Source organism: Silene latifolia, chromosome 2, assembly GCF_048544455.1.
Source record: "Silene latifolia isolate original U9 population chromosome 2, ASM4854445v1, whole genome shotgun sequence".
Classification (NCBI taxonomy): domain Eukaryota; kingdom Viridiplantae; phylum Streptophyta; class Magnoliopsida; order Caryophyllales; family Caryophyllaceae; genus Silene; species Silene latifolia.
In genome coordinates this window covers 69050381-69061690 of record NC_133527.1, presented here as the reverse complement: position 1 = coordinate 69061690, position 11310 = coordinate 69050381, and the positions used below count along the sequence as shown (strand labels likewise).

The 11310-nt window shown below is 40.5% G+C and overlaps 1 non-coding gene across 1 annotated transcript; it reads left to right on the top strand.

The window, feature by feature from the left end:
- The first annotated feature begins 668 nt into the window (after positions 1-668).
- LOC141645557 (small nucleolar RNA R71) lies at positions 669-775 on the top strand. The gene has a single exon (XR_012545037.1). It is a non-coding gene; the product is annotated as a small nucleolar RNA R71 (small nucleolar RNA).
- The last annotated feature ends 10535 nt before the right edge of the window (positions 776-11310 follow it).

Genomic DNA, 11310 nt, shown 5'->3' with positions numbered 1-11310 from the left:
TTTGCATTTGGAGGACCGCTTTTTGGACATCAAAACCTTGGTCATTTTGGTGATTGTATGGATTTTGATTTTGGTAACCTTGGTTTTGATTGTAAAAGGGTCTTTGATTTTGGTTTCTCATGGGTGGTGGAGTGTATGTTGTTTGAGGGTTTTGAACATTTTAGCTTTTGTATGAGAGATTTGGATGGAATTTGGTGTTTTCATTGTAAAAGTTGGAATAAGGGGTACCACTCTTATATGCTTGGAAAGCATTCACTTGTTCATTTGTTCCCCTACATTCACCTTGGTCATGTCCCAAAGTTCCACAATTCTCACATATCCCACTTGGGATTGATGAGGATGCCGTCATGGCATTAACATGATGCTTTGATGATTTTGAGTTTTCCTCAAGTCTAGCCATAGCTTGTTCAAACTTCAAGTTGATTGTGTCAATGTGAGCACTAAGTTGAGCACCCAATTGAGTAACGGAGTCCACTTCATGCTTTCCTCCTCTAGTAGCCTTGCGAGGTCTACTATATTGTGAGTTATGGACCGCCATTTCGTCAATCTTGTTCCATGTTTGATTGTCATCAACTTCGGTGAACATTCCATTTGATCCCATATTGAGAATGTTCCTAGAATCTTCATATAAACCATTCCAAAATTGTTGTACCAAAAACCATTCGCTAAGTCCATGGTGAGGACATGAGCGACAAATTCCCTTGAACCGCTCCCAAGCTTCATACAAAGATTCTTCATCCCTTTGCTTAAAACCCGTAATTTGAGCTCTTAGCATGTTAGTCTTTTCCGGTGGGTAGAATTTTTTGTAGAAAGCTAGAGCCAACTTCTTCCAAGAATCTATTCCGAGGGTGGCCTTATCAAGGCCCTTCAACCATTGCTTCGCGGTGCCGATTAAAGAAAAAGGAAATAAGACCCATCTAATTTGGTCTTGAGTCACGCCCGTTTGAGAGATTGCAGCACAATAGTCGCAAAAGGTTTCCATATGAGAATGAGGGTCTTCACTAGGCATCCCCCCAAATTGGCTCCTCTCAACTAATTGGATGAAGGTGGACTTGGCAATAAAATTTCCGGTTAGATGTTGCGGTGTAGGAGTACCATTTGGTAGATTCTCCTCGGTGGGTACGAAGTGTGACGAGAATTTAGGCATCGTAGGTGGATTTTATTGGGTATTGTGTAATGGGTTCTCCTCTCCTTCTATTGCGAAAGGATTGACGAACTCACTAGTGGGTTGAACAACTTCACTAATACCACTTAAATTCCTCCTAACAAGTCTCCTATTGTTCGTCAAGGTTCTTTCGATTTCACAGTCAAAAGGTAACAAATCACCTTGTAACCTTCTAGACATGCAAAATATCAAACAACTCGAAAACAATTTGAACAAACCTAGAGGAGTTTTACTTCCCCAAGGCGAAGAAAGACACAACTAATAACAATAAAAAGAACTCTAAATCAAGTAAACACCGTCCCCGGCAACGGCGCCATTTTTGATCGAGTCCGTTTCGTGTTCACAATTAAAGATGTGGTCGTTGGGTCACGGTCGAATCAAAACACAATTTATAACTTCACAAACAACTCTACAATTAGTAAAGAGGCAAGTAAAAGTCGGATCCCAAGGGACGGGTATTGAAATGAGATTTCTATTGCAACTAGTGGTGTCTTAGGGGTGTCACAAATTGGGTTGATGTAGAAGGTCACTAAACTAAAATAGCAATGAAAATAAGCAAGATGAATTAAAGGGGTGTAAACAATTGATTAAAAGCACTAGGGTGTCATGGGATCATAGGGGAATCATGAGATATGATCATACAAACATGTTCTCAAATTATAAGCAAGCAATTATTGTTGTGATGGATTGAGTTGGGTTATATCTTACAATCCTAGGAAAGTTTGGGTCCCGGAGCCGAATCGATTAGATTGTACAACACCTACAAGTCGACTTAATCTTCCCTACTCAACAACATGCATGGTCTAATGAGACTCGAGTTGGGTTATGTCTTACAAGTCTCATTGAAAAGATAGGTGATGGTGGTAAATGCAAGGATTCATAGGCTTAGCATTTCATCAAACATAACATGTGCATGAGTTGAGATCAAAACAAGCAAGCAAATAAAACATGAAAGCATATTAATTTAAGCATGAATCATTCCCCATGTTGGTTTCCCCTAATCACCCATTAACCCTAGCTAAGAGACTACTCACTCATTATCATGTTGATCATGCTAGCAAGGTTGTCAATCATACCAACAATATGAAACATGATGAATAAATGAAAGTAATTAACAATAATTAAAAAGGGATTAAGAGAATTATACCTACTAATGATTCCAATAATAAAGCAATAATAAAAGAAGTACTTGAATGCTGGATTGAGAGGTTGTCAATCTCCCAACAATAACACAAATAATCTTCAATAATTACCCAAAATAAAGGATGAACAAAAGAGAGATTAAGGAAATAAAACTTGTATTAGAACTTGATTAATTGTTGATTACAATATTAAAGACAGATTTGATTGATATTAACTACTCTAATTATTGATAAGAACATGCTCCTCTAATTAGACTAATGGGGTATTTATAGTTGAAATTAGGGAGGATGCATTAGGGTTAACTAAGGGCTAAACTAGTAATTACACTTTTTAGATTGAGCAAGGAGGAGCCGGTATTTTTCGAAGGAAGGGCTTCTTTCTTTGTAGGTTGGAGAAGAGGAAATCGTGCTGTGCTGGAATCCGGGCGGAATAAGGTCGGGACGGGCGGAATCTGGCGTTGGAATCCGAGCGGATTCAAGGGAATCCGGTCGGATTGTGGAGGTGGAATCCGAGCGGAATGGTGCAAAGCCGCACGGATTCTGCAGCTGCGGGACGGACGGATTGGTGACAATCCGCACGGATTGTCACTCAGCAACACATCTTCTTCTTTTCTTCCCTTTTCTTCATAAATTCCTTGGGGATTTCCTTGGGGACTCAAGGATCCTTTCTCAACATTGCTCTTCTACTATAATATGTACAAAGGCCTTCTAATCTTGTCTCTCCTTGATGCTTGGTCATTGAATTCGATCAATTTAGTCTCGTTTTGCCATGAAAATGCAAGATTCTTACTCCTTTCCTACCAAGGGATCAAAATCTCAAAGAATATGCAAAACAAAGAACTAAAGATAAGAAATGACCCAAATATGCACTAAAAAGCATGGGAACAAGGCTAATTCGGGGGCTAAATATGCGCTAATTATGGTCACATCAAATATCCCCAAACCGAACCTTTGCTCGTCCCGAGTAAAGAGGTGACAAAGACTAGGACCAATACTAACCTATCCTAATAATATAGCCGATATGAGACAATTAGCGGGTCTCACTCCGCCCCTTCAACTCACAACAATACAACCATGAGGTAGGATGCCTTCTTGCAAGGCAAGGTGGGTCTTGCCAAAATGGCGACACATCCAAACATTAAGCACACAAAATCACATAATGGATGCATCTACAAAAATAATAGCCACTTCCTCATCAAGTGGCGGAGCCACTAAAGAGGAACAAATTTAAGAGCATGTAATCCTTCACAAATACTAGTTCAACAAATTACTAAGGCTAAGAGGATGGCACTAAATCACCTCCAAATGGTGTTAAACTAGACTACTTTCGTCCTCAATTTCCAAATGCTTTCGTCAAGAGCGATCGGATGGTGGTGGAATGATGATCCATATGATGCTAGTAGCATATGACATGACAAGTCTCGAATTCTCTACAAAAGTAAAGGTCATGGATCGTCCCAAGCTCGACCAAGTGTCTTGACAAAAAGGCTTTTTGGGAATGAAATGCTCAAATCTTTATTCACAACGGGTGGATATGACTATTATTCAAAATTGTCTTCATTTCACATTCACATTTCAAAAATTTAAGATGGGGTTTGTCCCTTCTGGGCTAGTGTCCTTTGCTTTCGCCAATCGCTTATTAGGCAACCGGTTAACCTCTAGACAATAGATTTTCGAGGTGATAGTCACTCTGTCTCTGGGCGGCCGAATTCACAACCGTATGGGGGCCCAATTCAATGGATCCCGCACCAAAGCACATCGAAGTGGTACGCCTCCATCAAAACAACTTAAATTTCACAACTTTCAACAATTCATAACATTTGAGGTTCCTTGGCATTAGATTACTTCCACATGACAAAATTTCTTTGAAATAAGCACTTCAAGCTTATTGATAGAAAATATTTTTGGGTTGCCTTACCACAAGGTCAAACAAGGTCACCTAGACAAGTTAACCAAGTCCACATCGCATCACGGGGTTGGATAGGTGACTCACATGCAAACCCTTGACTAGGCTTTGGGTTATGGGTCAAAAGACACTAGTATGACACTATCTAGGGTGTTTTACAACCATTCTAGTAGGCAAAGTCTTAAGTTGAACAAGTATTTGTAATGGCTTAGTTACTCTTGTCAAAGTTCCTAATTAGGCATTTTTCAAAACATTTCTAACATGCAACTACATGCCATGATGCAACTAATATAAACATCCTAATGCAAGTGATTCTATCAAATAATATGACATATAAACTAAATGCAAGTCCTAAGTTCACATTGTTATACCGCATCAATCAAAATAAAGCCACATAGTCATTAACATAAAGAGGAAAAAGGAGATTGGAAAGATCATACCATGCGGTCTTCATGATCCTCATGTCTCGGATGTGGCGTAGTCAATCAATGTGAACAAGGATAGAACAAACACAATATATACAAGACAATATATACAAGACTACAAAAGGAAATAAACATGTTTTTGGGTTTTTCAATTTTCAAATTTTTATGATTTTTGAAATTTTTCAATTTTTTTGGATTTTTGAATAAGAGTTAAATGTTAGAATTCCCATCCCCACACTAATATGGGCATTGTCCTCAATGGCCAAAATGATGGAAATTATGCAAAGATGATACATGATTTCTACACTAAATGCAATCTACATTAAGCTACACTACATGATGCATGGTTTTTGTTATGACGGAGAGGATAATTTAGATTACCTCCCGTTGTGTATGCATTAACTTCCCCAAACCGAGTGAGACACTGTAGATACCCGTATCCGTCGATATTGGAATTTATAGAGAACCCGACAAACACCCGATGATGATAGGACACATGTATTCTTTAGTTGTCATTGTCATTATTTGGAGCTCGTTTTACGATGTAGAATGGGCGTCGTCGATGAAGTATTTTATTAATTTAAATGATATTTAAATTAATGTTTTTTTTAAGTGAATTCATTTTATTAATTTAAATGATTTTTAAATTAATGTTTTTTTTAGTGAGTTCATTTTATTATTTTAAATGATATTTAAATTATGGTTTTTTGAGGTGAATTCAATTTATTTTATTTTATTTTGAATTTATTTTCCCAAGTTTATTTTATTGAAAATAAAATAAATATTTGATTTGAAAAATCATTTTATGGGTATATTTGATTTGAAAAGTCATTTATTTTAATGGGATAATTGGTTTGAAAAATCGATTTGAAAATCGAAAAGAACTCGTTTTGAACACTTGTTTTTGAGCTCGATTTTAGCTCGGTTTTTGAGCCCGTTTCCTTTACGAATTGGCACGAATCTCGAGTACACTAACCCACCTAAGCCTCTACCCATCCACCCTTGTTCGAACCCCCCATACCATGGCCCAAATTCTCGTCCCAAACAACCCCAACCAACCCGCAACAAACGATGCAGCCCCCTTGTTTTTTGCGAGCCAATTCCCGAGCCCAAACCCGCTCCAAACACTACCAAGACCCGTACCCATTAACCCTAACCCATACCCTAGTATCCTACCCATATTATCCTAGCTTAATCACCAAGAAAACCCCCCTCAAACCCTCACAAAAGCTGCTGGACAGCAGCCATACGGGATGAAGCCCGATTGCCCCTCCCTCTCTTTTAACCTATTTTAACTCCTTATAAATACCACCCCTTCACCATACATTCAGAGCTCTAAGTTCTCCATACATCCAAGCATCACCCACAAGCTTTAAACCTCAGAAACAAACCCTAAACATCCTTCAAAAACCCTAAACAAAACCGACACACAAACTGAAACTGTTTGTGTGTCCTCTTCGAAAACCCTTTCGTTCCTCCATCAAACCTCCATAAAAACTCGAGTTTCTTGTTCCTAATTAACCACATAACATCCATATACACATTAGACAAAGAATTACGAGCCAAATTGCCATTGAGAGTACACGAAATCCCTCGAAAAACAGAGTGAAATAACACTCTGTTTTCGCGGTTTCTTCTTGTCTGTCCAGTTCTGTTTGTGCTCGTTTTTCGTGCCCAATAACCCAAAACGAGCAGGGGTTGCTTTAAGATCCTTGTTCTACTCTCTTTCTAGTTTCCAAAACATCTTTTAAATCGAATTTTCGTCGTGAAACGAGGGAGATATCACTGTTTGAAAATCGCTGTCCAGAAAGTTTCCAAAACGCGTGTTTGCTTTATTCTTCGTCGACGACGGCCTCTCGAGATAAAATCTACCATCGATTACGACCCAAGACGGTGTCAACGATACATGTAGGTTGAGGGTGCATCAAATCCCCTTCTCTTTCCTCTTTTTATTTCGTTTTCTTATGCTCTTTTTATAGTTTGTTTTTTTGTTTGTTTTCGTTTTGTTTATCGATTGTTTTAAATTAACTATGAAACTAGTTAGTCCGAGTATGAGTTAAAGTACCACCATGAACACCCGCGTTGACTTGAGATGGGAAAAGAAACCGCTACATCAGTCGGTCGTACACCCCCGTCTCATTTACATATCCTCGTGTTCAAGGTAGGGCATAAATAAAACGATTGTCTAACTTCGCTCTTCGCTTTCGACCCCCTTTTGTTTCGGCCAAATCGACATACCCTAGGACCCGTTGTATGTTAGTCTAACCTCTGATTGTTAACCTATGACATATTTAGATGACATTAAATTAATTTAATAACCTAATTAGACACATTAGGGTACATCGACATAGCTTTAAAAATAAACTAACAATTCTGTAAATAATTGAACGCATCTTTCTTATCACTTGATTTCTCGCTAGCATAGGAGTGCGTGATTAGCACCTTCCTATTAACACTCGACGAGTAAGCGTTAATCTTATGATATCTGACCTAATTGGACCTTTAGGCCGTGTGAAACACACTTTGCGCGACAATCAATCAACTGTGTTTCTAACTCGTTTTCTAACTTGTTTCCTATCCCTTTTCGCAAACATTCGATCTAACCAATGAACTTAACTTAGGAATTAGGTTGGCCTCGTCTTGGCCGTGAGGGTGGCCGTTGGTTTGGGCCGTGAGGTGGCCGTTTTCTTTGCCTTTCTCGTTTTGTTTTTATACCGTTTGTTTTCTCGTTGTTTCATCGTTTGTAATTTATCGTTGGTTTATCGAGTTGTAATTTTCGAGTTTGTTTTACTTCTTTTGAGTCAAAACCTCTTCAAAAAACCTTGGTCTTGTTTGGTTAGACGGTTGTTCCCCAATGCTTGTAGGAGTGTAGTAAACCGCATGTTGTTTAAAGCAACATGGCCCGGTTTATGCTAATGCATGCTTTGGTGCGTAGCCCTATGTCTAATTCGATGAGATTAAGCGCGAGCACGCATTACGAGGAGTGACCCAAGGCCGTGGGTCATGTGAGCCGTGGGCCACCCCTCATGTGCACGGTTTTCTAGGCCAAGTGGCCGTGTTTTGTGTCGTTTATGGTTCCGTATGTTGCAATTGTATTTAGATCGAGTTGTATCTTTAATTTATTGTTGTATCGGCATGAAATGCCTGGTTTGTAATAGGTAGATCCCAACGGCTCCCCCAATCCCCCTTAAGCCTTGTTTGCTTTGTTTTGTATGTTGTTAGATTAATCAACCCACATGCTAAATTACAACTTTGACAAAGTTAGTTTAGTTGCATCTAAAACGACATAGAAATTGTTGTCACATGATAGGGTTAAAACAACGTTTGCATATCATACATCGTACGTAGCTATGACCTTGTTTGAAATCCGACACTTGACTTAGTAGAGGCCGTTATCGACGGGCGGGGTTGGGTGTCCTCATGGGCTTCCCAACACGTACCCTCACCCCTTACTCAAGATCTATGGTTTGTGGATCCGTCTAAATACCATTGGATTACGAGAGTCATTCAAATCGAGTGATATAGGGTACAAGTCTTTATCTTTAATCACTCGTAGTCGATTGGCTTTATGCTTTTCGATGAAAGGTGTAAAGTTGACTTGAACGGTTCCAAGTTCCCAAAAACTTGGTGGCGACTCTAATTGGTCTTAATTCGATTCGAAAGAACCTCGAGTCGATTATGCAGTGTGGATCCCGCGGACGCATTCCCGAGGGCCTTGTCCTGATTTGGCGACTCATTTGGGAAAAGAGGACTAGTTACACTTTGTGTTTCTAGGGTCTTTTCCTCCGAGGTGAAACTTGAAAAGAAAGTGTTGGAAAGTAAAACATTACTCATAGTGCTACGATTCATGCATAAACCCTTAAGGATTTGCCGGGCCGTTCCCAGCGTTTCTTCGTGATGCGTGGGGGGCGACGTCCCACTATGCCGGGAAGCTGCACATTGCTCGCTTCCACTTCGCCTCGCGTGGTTCTTGATGGTGGGGACGATCTTCTAGGTACTTTACCTTAAGACACCTTGCTGTATAAGGCCGCAAAAGGATGGAGGGCATAGACCTTCTTATAGAAGACTTGCCGAGACTTAGAGATGTCTAGGAGCATACATCCTTATAACATGAGAATGACAATGTGCAATGTGTTTTCCCGAGTCTTGTTTTTCGAAAATTCCCATGTCCTTTTCAAAACCGAACTTTTGAACAACTTATTTTCAAAATAGCATGGTTTTAAAAACGCGGAACGCTGCCCAAATAGGACTAGAATTTTCGGCCCAAATTGAGCTTTTATAGCCGGCATGCTGCCCATTTCAAATCTCATTTTCAAATCAATCCTTCGTTTTTTTTCCAAATCCGATCCAAAATGTTTCTCGAACCTTAACCAAGCATGAAATGCATCGAGTCGTGTCCGGGTCATGGCCGTGTTAGGCTAGACGTTTTTTCAGTCCAAGAGTCTAGAACACGACCTTGTTGGGTCACCCAAGCTCACCTCTTGGGCTTTGAGTCATGTTGGTCAACCTTTTGGTCTAGAATAGTCCACAAAAACGTCCAAGCTAGGCCTTATGGACGTTTCACTCGAACCCATGGGCTATGTTAGCCCCAATCACGGGTTTAGTCACACCAAGTCCAGTTTAGAATCGAGTTATGACAGTTTGAGTCATGTCGTTTTGTCGAGTCTAAAATGAACCAATGTCTAAATCAAACCGTGAGTCGAACCTTTGGTTAGTCAATCTCAAGTCGAGTCTTTGTTTGAGTCAAGTTGGGGTCGAGTCCTTAAGTGTGCAGGGGCTCTTACTTTAAATATTGACTCAGTACGGGGTTTTCTCGTAGAAAGGCCGCCAAAAACCCGGCGTCAAGCAATGGAAGATGCTGTTAACAAGCTCACTGAGGCCGTGAACCTCATGATGACCCGAATGGATGCAATCGAATCTAAGCTGGGTAAAGATTCCCCTCCACCTCTGACTGATCTGGAAAAACGGTTCAAGTTCATCGAAGACCGTTTGAAGCTCTCCCAGGGGAAGAACATTCACTATGAGAATGCTAGGGCCTATGCCCCAGTTCAGAATAAGTTGCCCACGAACATGGTACTCACTGACATCCCAAAGTTCAAGGGCACCGAAGATCCAGTCCACCATGTTAAGGCCTATAAAGGGTACTTAGCATGAAGGGAGTACCCTACGACATGCTCTCTGAAATTTTCGCTCAATCTCTGGATGAACACCCGAAGGCGTGGTTCTATAATCTTGACCTTAATAACTTCCCCACTTTCGAAGATATTACGGTGGAGTTCTGTAAGCACTATGCTGACAATGTTGAGATTCAAACCAACATAAGGACTTTGGAAGTGATGACACAGAAGGAAAAAGAGGGCTTTACTGAATTCCTCGCAAGGTGGCGCGCTGAAAGCGTAAAACTAGCTAAGAAGCCTGATGAAGTCGAAATGGTAGATAAGTTCGTGAAGAATTTACGACCTGTTTACCGTAATGCTCTGAAATACCAAAATTTTGGTTCTTTCAAAGAATTGATAAGGATTGGGATAAAGGTAGAGGACGATGTCCGAATGGCAGAGGCTGAAAAGCCGAAAGGGTACCAAGGGGGCCTCATCGTCTAAGGCCAAGGCCCCAGCAACCACCCATATTGATGAAGCCATCAATCTCTTAGATGGACAGTCAAAAAAACTGCCGCGCCAAGCACCTAGGGCATTCACCGATATCGGATGCACTTATACATACGCTCTCCAAAGGCTCATAGCCCAAGGAAAGCTGAAGCCTATTGGTCCAACTCCGGACCCTCCCGCTGATCAACAAGGTAAATGGTATAAACCAAATGCCTACTGTGCCTTTCATCAAGGGAAAGGCCATGATACTGAAAGGTGCTATCGACTGAAGCACGAAATTCAAGACATGATTGAGAACGGAACGCTCCCGATCCCAACTGTTAAACCCAATAACATCACCAATCCATTTGGCGATCACACTAACTTTGTTTCTGTCGAAGACAATGTCGATTATTCCCATCTTATCCGCCCATGTCACTTGAAAGGGGTGTTTATCGGGAAGATATTTGTGGATTGCTTTGAATTTTTGCCAAACCCGAAGAATGAAATTCAAGTCGGGAGTCTTGCTCTAGAATGTACTCCTCTCGTTAACAAAGTTAATAAAAGACAATTCGATTCACCAACTTTCATCACTGGCGTAGATCCTCAGAGGACTACCTCGGGATGGAGGTCGACCATCAAAGGGATCAAGGGCAAGAGCCGAGCATCTAAGATGACATCTGAACAAAGGAAAGCTCAAGACCAGATTTGAAAAATTATGAGTCGGGATCTGTTTTCTTATCTTAGTCGAGTCGAGTCTAGGACTTTCTTTTCTTAAGTTGAGTCGTTTGTTCCGCAATGACCTAGGGTGTGTCCTAGGAGTCGTTCCTTCGAGTCTGTTAAGCTTTTGCCATTCCAATAAAAAGTTTCCGTTACGTTTCCAAATATGTCTTGTTTCCCATCCTCGATCATTTCCGAAGCATGATAAAATGCACAACACACTCAAAAGAATCTCTGGGGTAGAAATATATCTTGTTTCAAAATGTAAGGTACACTAGGATCCCGTGTTTGATTCCTTTACCTATTCCATGTCTGGTGGTAGAAAACCTCCATCTGAACCAATGTTTGTGACAAGCTTTTAGATGAT